The sequence below is a fragment of the Morone saxatilis genome, unplaced genomic scaffold, assembly GCF_004916995.1.
Source record: "Morone saxatilis isolate NCDOM2014 unplaced genomic scaffold, NCSU_SB_2.0 Contig24, whole genome shotgun sequence".
Taxonomy (NCBI): Eukaryota; Metazoa; Chordata; class Actinopteri; family Moronidae; genus Morone; species Morone saxatilis.
In genome coordinates, this window is record NW_023339807.1 from 15,810,074 (window position 1) to 15,818,569 (window position 8,496).

Sequence of the window (8,496 nt, forward strand, 5' to 3'; positions counted from 1 at the left end):
ACACGTTATTTCCACAACTGGCTCTTTACTGAGTGGAAGTGGAGACACTTGAATTTGGGCCCGGGTTGGCACTCTTGGGTACTTGACTTTCATCTCTTAAGATAATTTGGCAGCCTCTCTTGCCCTCTTTCATCCCCCTCTCCCCTTTTCTGTCTCTGCCCGGCTGTGTGTGATAGTCCCCATGTTAAAACAGATTTAGTAGTTGGCAGAATACTCGCCCTGTGTGTGCCAGCAGCGCTAATAGCAGTCCTGTGATGGCTGAGCCTGACTCATTGGGTTACATATTTACCCAACATTAGCCTCTGCGTTAGCCTTGTTTGCTCCTGCAGTAGATTGTCAGTCCACATTTTTATAAGTCTTTTCATTGCTTAAAAATAGGTTGAATGCGGGACTTTGCCCAGGCTTGTATGTACTGTATATATGTGTGTGTGTGTGTGTGTGTGATTAGGGGGTGAGCCAGACGGAGTGTGACACATCCTATTATATATTAGGTGTGTTTGTCATAACACACTGCGCCTGAGGCCCATCAAAAGTGTGATTGGCTTTGTGTATGGGTGTTTGTACTGTTGCTCAGAAGCAAGTTGGGAACCAGGGGAAGGACAGAGGAGAAGAAAGGGGCAAAAGGGGAAGTGTGTGTGTGTGTACAAGAGTGAGGGTGGTAAAGGAAGTGACGCAGTTAAGTAGTAGTGAAAGAGAGTACTGTTTTTAGAAAATCTGCACACAGTAGTGGGAGGGTGAGCTAAAGGGCAAGGGGGGGAAGAAAAGGTGGAGAGGGAGTGAAAAAAGAAATGGAGATGAAGGCTGGTGAGAATGAGCGTTTAGGTGTAGTATGGGAGGACGTAGACACTCCTGGTGCTGCAGGAGACAGAGGGAGTAAAGTGAGGGAAGGTCAGCAGCAGCAACAGACAGAGTCGGATGGAGAGAAAAAGATTCTACAGAAAGACAAGAAGAAGTTTGTGTCAGGGGAAGAGAGGGATTCTTGGAAAAGTGTGAGAGAGAGACAGAGAGAGAGAGGGAGAGAGAGAGAGAGAGGGGTTGTGTGTGTGTGTGTGAGCAAACGCAGAGTGTAACAAGAGGAGAAGTTATTCTGTCAGAGGGAGAGGGGAGGAAAAGGTGGAATTCAAGAAGAAGCTGCCTGAAAAAAAAAAATAGAGAGACACACCAGCTTGAAGCAGACATTTTACAGAAAGACGCCCTCCTCTTCCTGCCCTCTCCCTTTTTCAAGTCTTTCACCCCAAATTTCAGTGATTCTCAAAGCATTACCTCTCGTCTTAGCTCGTCTTTATGTCCTCTGCAGAGTAAATATTTACCAAGAATCACTAACAGTGCATGCCTCTGCAACAGCAAGTGAGGCCACATCAGAAGCGTGTGGTTTTAAGATGCATGTAGGTTAGGACATGTCCCTCTCACTTTGCTGAACCCTACTTGTACCCCACACTCTTCTTCTCCTCTTCTTCTTGTCCTCTTTAGTTACAGTAGGTCCCTCTACCAGGCTGTTACTACTAGTATTACAATAGTACTACAACTAGTATAATCTCAGCTGAATAGAACAGGTTGTAGGATATGGTTAGCAGTATTACATGATTAATATAGTAAGACTGGATAATCAGTTAATTTAAAACTGATACCATGTCTCTTCACTGATCTATCTGTTCTTCGCTGGCGAGGAGGAAGTTGATTTAAGGAACTCAGAAACCAGTAAAACCATCTCTTGTATCGTTTTCCTCACTGTGATTTTTGTGGTTGCCATGGTCACACCAGCTGCTACGGCCACTAAAGAGGTAGCCACGCCCGTTCTCCGTGTCACTGCCACTGCCGTCTTTGCACTTAAATCAATGGAGGCAACAACTGCTCGCTGTTTTAAAGCACCGTCGCTTTCCGGCTGCCAGAATACCCCCAAAAAAGTGTGAAAATTTTGATGTTTTCGTCTAAGTCACCTTCAGTTATTGGAGTGAGACATAAGCAGTGTCCTACAGACTTTTCTCGCTCTGGGCTTTGCGTCACAGGCTACATTCATTCCAGGAATGGTACAATGGACAATACTAATATAGCACCTTTCTAGTCTTGAAATAAACAGCCCAGTGTGACCTCTTTAAATGCCTTGTTTTCTACAACCAGCAGTCTAAAACCCCAAAACATTTAGTTTAAATGGCCATTTTGTCACTAGTTTTGCTTGAACATTTTTAAAAGTTTAATTGATTATCAATAATAAGCACCCATAACTAGTTTCATTGTAATTTGTTGTTTTTTAGCTTGATGTAAACCTATATAAATGTAGGATATAACATTCACATTTGAAGAAACTGACCACTTCTGACCCCAAACTTAGGCTCTTGAGTAGTCATAACAGCACACTACCACTGTAGAGCACACAGTAATACTGGTTGAAATAAAAATGTCATTGATCTCGCTCCCGTAGCCGAAACCTGAGGAGTTTTTGTTGTACCTACCAGACACGGTAATGTGACTTCAGGCTGCTGCAGTGAGAGTCTGATGATCTAATCACAGTCTGTCATTACACAGGCGTTGTTACGCAGGAAATATATTATTACAACTATCAGCACGGAGCAACACTCTCCAGCTCTAATGAATGTGTGCAGATCTTGCCACGCTTACTGTTGTTCTCATGAAGTGACAAACAGTCCCAGATGTGTTGGTTTATAGCCCTCATGCACACACACACGCAAGCCACACTAACTCATTCAGACTGATCTGTAACTTTCTTTGCTTCAGTACTTTAACAAGTGGAGTACCTGCTTTTCTACAAAAACCAGGTACGCCTGCTTGTTAAAGTCTCTTTATATCAGCTTCTGTGTGCTCTGAGTTTCCCTCAGATCCTTCATGTTCCCTTTTCATCCCTTTCTGCTTTTCCTTTCACTCACTTTCCACCCCGTCTATCGTTTCCTACCCTTTTAAAATTATTTAAATGAATAGGTCTCACAACAACAGACAAATAAGAGCAAGCTGAAATGCCCCAAAACATCTGCAACCAGAGTATAATGCACACAGTTTCTGCAACAATGAGTTCAATTCACAGTGCTGGGATTTTCCAATTTAATTTTTAAATTATTGAAATTGTACAATTTAAGATCCATTTACTGAAGGTTCCTGGCAGAAGAAGCAACATTACTGTAAACGGTGAAAGCTCTTTCACATAGTTCAGTGCCGACTTTGGGAACTGTTGATAAAAATGAATGAAGAGGAAAGCTGTTCACACTTCCCTCCCCTCTCTCTCTCTGTTGTTATGAAAGTATGTGTTAAATCAAGAGTTATCACTTTGCATGAAAAACTCCGGTTTGTAGAAATATGATGTGGGTTTGTAGAGCTGCTATATGGAAACTGGAACATGGAAAGATTGTCATTTTCAGTTCCTTCGAGCAAACTTCTGGTTTCATTTATTGATCTTGTGGTTACGGTGTGTATCTAGTGTTTTCTTTCTTCTTCTTCTTCTTTTAAGCTGTTTTTTCTCCTGCAGTGAATTTTCTTGCCGTTCGTTCCGCGCGGCACGGGGCCTCCTCCTTCAGTCGTTGCCTGTTGTTGATAGATGAGCAGTATTTCCACTGGAAGACTTCTGACCCCCTTGGGGTCAAGGCATAGAGCTGGGTGGTGCCCCGTAAAGCACCGACACACGACCTTAGTCACAAGATTAACTGGAGAATGTTAATCGCAGAGGACCAACACATACATGAGCATACGGACACACATATATTAACATATGTCATGGATTTGTGCGCATGCATACAGTGATTAGTCCTGCCGTGGGGAGCGTGTTGATTTATGGCTGCAGGGGCCGGCGGTCAGTTGCTTTGTCTGTGTAATGTTGCAGTAATGCCTGAGGAATGACCGGCCAGCCTTAACCTGTATGTGTTGTTGAGGCGATGCGGCCAGCTGTGCAGGCATAGACTTGCATGGAAAACGACTGAGCATTGAGCAGGATGACGAGGACTTGTCACCTGGGCTTTCCCAACGGAAACACACGTGGTGAAAGTTTCCTCATAATCCTTTCCTCCTCAAAACTCATTAGTCTTGTCTGCGTCGGCCTGGGTGTTTGTGTTTCACATACGTGTTATGTGTGATCAAGACCTTGGCTTGTGTGTGTTTATATGTGTGTGGTATTTGTGCACAGAACGAAGCTTTCAGCCCTCAGGCGGTAACCCCCTCTCTCCTCCTTCACATTGCTCCTATATATTGCATACAGACCTTTTCTCTCCTGCCCTCCTCCCAGGTAGTAAAATACATCTATAATTTTCACAGCTCCTGTACAAAAACACTTGACTGTCTTTTTTCCACTGGCTGTGTACATTTTTCTTTCGCCTGCTTCTCTGCTGCGATCCATCTTTACCTTCATTAGTCTGCTGCTAAGTGGCTGTCAGGCTTCTTTTATGTTTATTTGCCAATCACAGGCCTTTCGATGGCTTTACGTTGTTGTTTTTTCTACTGATTGTACTTAAGGAATGAGTGAGTAGTGATTGTAGTTAAATGGAAAACCCTGGTTATATGCAACTCAGTTTACTAGTTTTAGCTATTTCTTATTGCCAATGTATTAATTGCTAAAATATTGGAACTCAACTAGTAACATACAGATACACATTTTAAACAAACCCCCAGGTTAGCCAAACCTATTTGGAAGAGAAATCAAAGGCAAAAAGTAAGTGATTTCCAAGAATGTCCATTGTAAACATCCATAACAGTTTACAGACGGACTTCTTGATTCAACTTAGATCAGTTTTCCTCTGCGGAGAGGAATTATTGCCAATATTGTGTTTATGCTCACTTTCGGTTTAACCTCTAAAGTGGTTCAGATAATCTGTCTCAACTGTTGGCTTGTTTACATCCCCCCCTGATTGTCTGACCGCTCGTGTTTCTTGTCCCATTGGACTTCATTGTACTGATGCAATCGCAGTGTTCACAGTTATTACTTGAGTGGGCACAATGTTAAGAAACCTGATTACCAAGTGAAGTGTAAATGATAACCAGAAATATAAAAACAAGACCAAAGTAAGAATAGACTAGACTCTAACTTTCCTTTAATCAATAAAAGTACCCAGAAGAGTGTAACAACACAACTAGAAGAACAACTGAACATTATTTTTGTTAATTAAGTTATCAACTTTCCAATAGTCATTATAAGTCATCATACTCTACAAAAAGGGATGGGTTTAGTTTCTTGTTTCTTTGCGCTATTTGACTACAATACATTTCAGCCCGGCTTTATCTGTAAAAAGTCAAAAATAATGATAACTTTGGTTGTCTTGGTGACTCTGTGGTGTAGATGCATACCATATAACCGTAACATCTCTGGTACGATTCCAGTCAGAGACCTCTGTTGCATGTCAAACCCCTCTCTTCCCTCATTTCCTGTCTGTATCTCTAGTGAAACTGAAAAAATAAAGGCAAAAGGCCCAAAAATAATCTAAAAAAAGACATCAAGAGATATTGCAAAATTCTTAGAAATCTTTTAATATTATCTAGGCCTACTGGCAATGTGCCTAATAACCTCTCATGAGACGAGTAACATTTTAAAACTCTTTTAAAAACATTGAAAAAGGGCCACACAACTGACAACCTTAAGTATGCATAGTACCCATGTATCACAATTAAATGAAACCTGAAGCTGAAACTTTACGAGATGGAACAAATCACACTGGATAGATGTCAAGGAAGTTGGAAACTTCTGCAGAGACAATGATGGAAAGTGAAATGACGTCAGGACTGTACTGAATGTATGGAATGCATGAAGTGAAAATAAAACACAGGTTTAAAAAAAACATTTAAAAAGATGTTTTTGAAAGTTGCAAAGTGATTGAGTGGTTCTGACTATGTTTGGAGTGTACTTGTGGTTTAAGTGTCTTGATTTCATCCACAGGCCCGGGCCCATCCTCGCTGCCTTTCTCTCCTTCCATCACCACCCTATTTTAAGTATTTTGCTTCTGTAAAAGCCATCACTCTTTTTTCTCCCCCTTCCTTGGCCTATTCAATAACTGCCTCTCTCCCTGTCACTCCACTCCTCCCCTCCTTCTGTTCAAGCTGCCCTTTGGCAGTTATGGGTAGACCCCTAACCCTGCCCCTCATAGTAAATGAGGGAACACCAAAAGTATACCAGTCCCTACAATAACACACAAATTCTCCTCCAGAGCCATTAAAACACCAGTGAACACGACTTCTCTCTTCTGCTTTTACTCTCACTTCACCTCCTTCCTCCATTCAGTCCATTAGCCTCCCTCTGTTTTACACACCCTTAAACTCTTTTGGGAGGAGAATCAACTCGCCCTGTAGCGTTCATACGATCACCAACGCATGAATGCAGTGGCTTGACTTCTTCTTGTGTTCTCTCTTGTCATTTTACATTCCTTTTTGGTCTTTTATGGAAGCTCTTTCTTTCTTTTTAACTGTACTGTAGCATCCCAAAGCTGCACGCACACACTGTCCTTGTATGTTTGGTGGTCGTTGTCCGCTCATTGTTTATAGTCTTACAGGAACACATGCGTCTTCAGAGATACACAGAAACTATCCCGTTTAAAATGGGGCCCAACGTGTTTATGTCCTGCAGAAATATTTACAACCATTACCAACCACATTTCACACACACATCCGGGCAGATTTACACGGTTACTTGGAAACATCAGGTCACATACGTGCACTGACCTTTAAGCGCCCACATTCACTCATGTATTCAGTGAACGTGAAACACACTCTGGTATAAAAGGCTTAAACCAGACTATAACATATCTCCCATAAATAACACAAAAATAAGTCTGTTTCAGCAGTGTGAAACTGTGGCGGAACATACTACATAAAGTTTCATGGGCTGGTTTCACACTTCGCCAGAACAGAACCAACAGATGATCCTTATGAGTGCCTTGTGACATGATGGCCACATGCATTCCTTCACTCACACACACAACACAAGTCAAAGTGTGAAATTTAGTGCATGCTTTGACATTTATCCATGAGAGTGTTTTAGTTACACTTTGTCGCCAGGGCTGGTTCACATGGGAAATGTCGATCTGTGTGAGTGTGTGTGTGTGTATAAACTTGACAACTCCCTTGCTCTTGTCTCTCCCAGATGAGGGACTAGGAACTTTCCAGCTGTTTGTGACAGCTGTGTGAGTGAAGAGAGATTCAGGGGGGGAAAAAACAAAAAAACAAAAGAGGAACGAATCAAAGAAAGAGAGGAGTGAAAGACATTGTTGAAAGATTGTGGAGCTGACAAAGATTTGAGTTGCAAGGAAATCTGAGAGCTCCGTGTGCGGCATGCAAGAGTGTGTGTGTGTATGTGTGTTTGAACCAGCTGTACATCAGAGGGCTGTAAACTCAGTAGGTTTTTAACCAGACAGGATGGTTGTGGCTTCCCAGAATAATGATACCCAGTAAGCTGAGTGTGTGTGCAGTAGTGGAAGTATTCAGATGCTGTACCTTAGTAAAAGTACCATAAGTAAAGTCTTGCATTCATCATGAGGAGTGCAGACGTACAGATCAGTAAACTGTAGCTAAAAGTTTGATATATTTATTTTATTTGACGCTCTTATATCTGTCTGTTGAATATGAAGCTACCGCTAGCTGCCGGTTGGTGCAGCTTAGCATAAAGACTGGTAGCAGGGGGGAACAGCTAGCCTGGCTTTGTCCAACAGTAATAAAATCCACCTACCAGCACCTCTAAAGCTCATTAATAACACCTTAGAGGTGCTTGTATGTAGATTTTATTACCCTATTACCAGGCTAACTGTTCCACTGTAAACTCTGACAAAAAGTCACAGGATTCATCGCCTGGTACCAAATTTGTTTGTTGTTGAGATGTTTCAGTCTGTACCCAGTAGTGTATTGAGCGATCTGACAGACAGCCATTGCCATAGAACCCCACTACGAGCAAGGCTTAAAAGTACAATATTGTGTCTGTGTCTGTGAGTGTGTTTGTCCCACTGGACTGGGGCAATGCTCAGTGAGTTATAGTCTGTACAGTATAAACCAGCAATGTCGTGTCTGCCTGATGTTTCAGCTGTTGTTTAAGTGCAGGTATGCTAAAACTCTTTCCAGTGTACGGCTCCATAAGGACTGCTTGAGCGAGCACAAGCTGGACATGTGCTCACACACTCGCACACACACACATACACGTGCTCACACAGTCACTCACATTCTGTGGTCATGCACTGAAAGCCACGGTGGATTTATGTGAGCAGCCGCTTCCAAAAAATCTATTATTTCCATATGGTTCTAATACACTTGTTGACTGCCAAAAGCAGCACAGAGACTATGTATGTGTGTGTTTGTGTATTAGAGTATAGCGTGTTTGCGCTTACCTCTGTGATCTCGAATTAATTCTCCCCGTCTTTATTTGCTGTTTTTCCTCTCCTTTTACTCACAACAGTCCACTCCACCCTTTCTTCTCCAGGGACTGGGAGAGAAACAACCATCGGTTTAATAGCTGGGTGATTTCATATTACTTCAATGTGTGGCACTGCATTTTAAACTTTTCTTTCTCTGTCTCTCTGTCTCTCT

At 42.2% G+C, this 8,496-nt stretch overlaps 1 protein-coding gene across 1 annotated transcript in view; it reads left to right on the top strand.

Moving 5' to 3' along the window:
• The window catches only part of adamtsl4 (ADAMTS-like 4), a gene marked incomplete at its 5' end in the record, with an annotated part of 31,406 nt that overhangs the window by 7,321 nt on the left and 15,589 nt on the right, over positions 1-8,496 (top strand).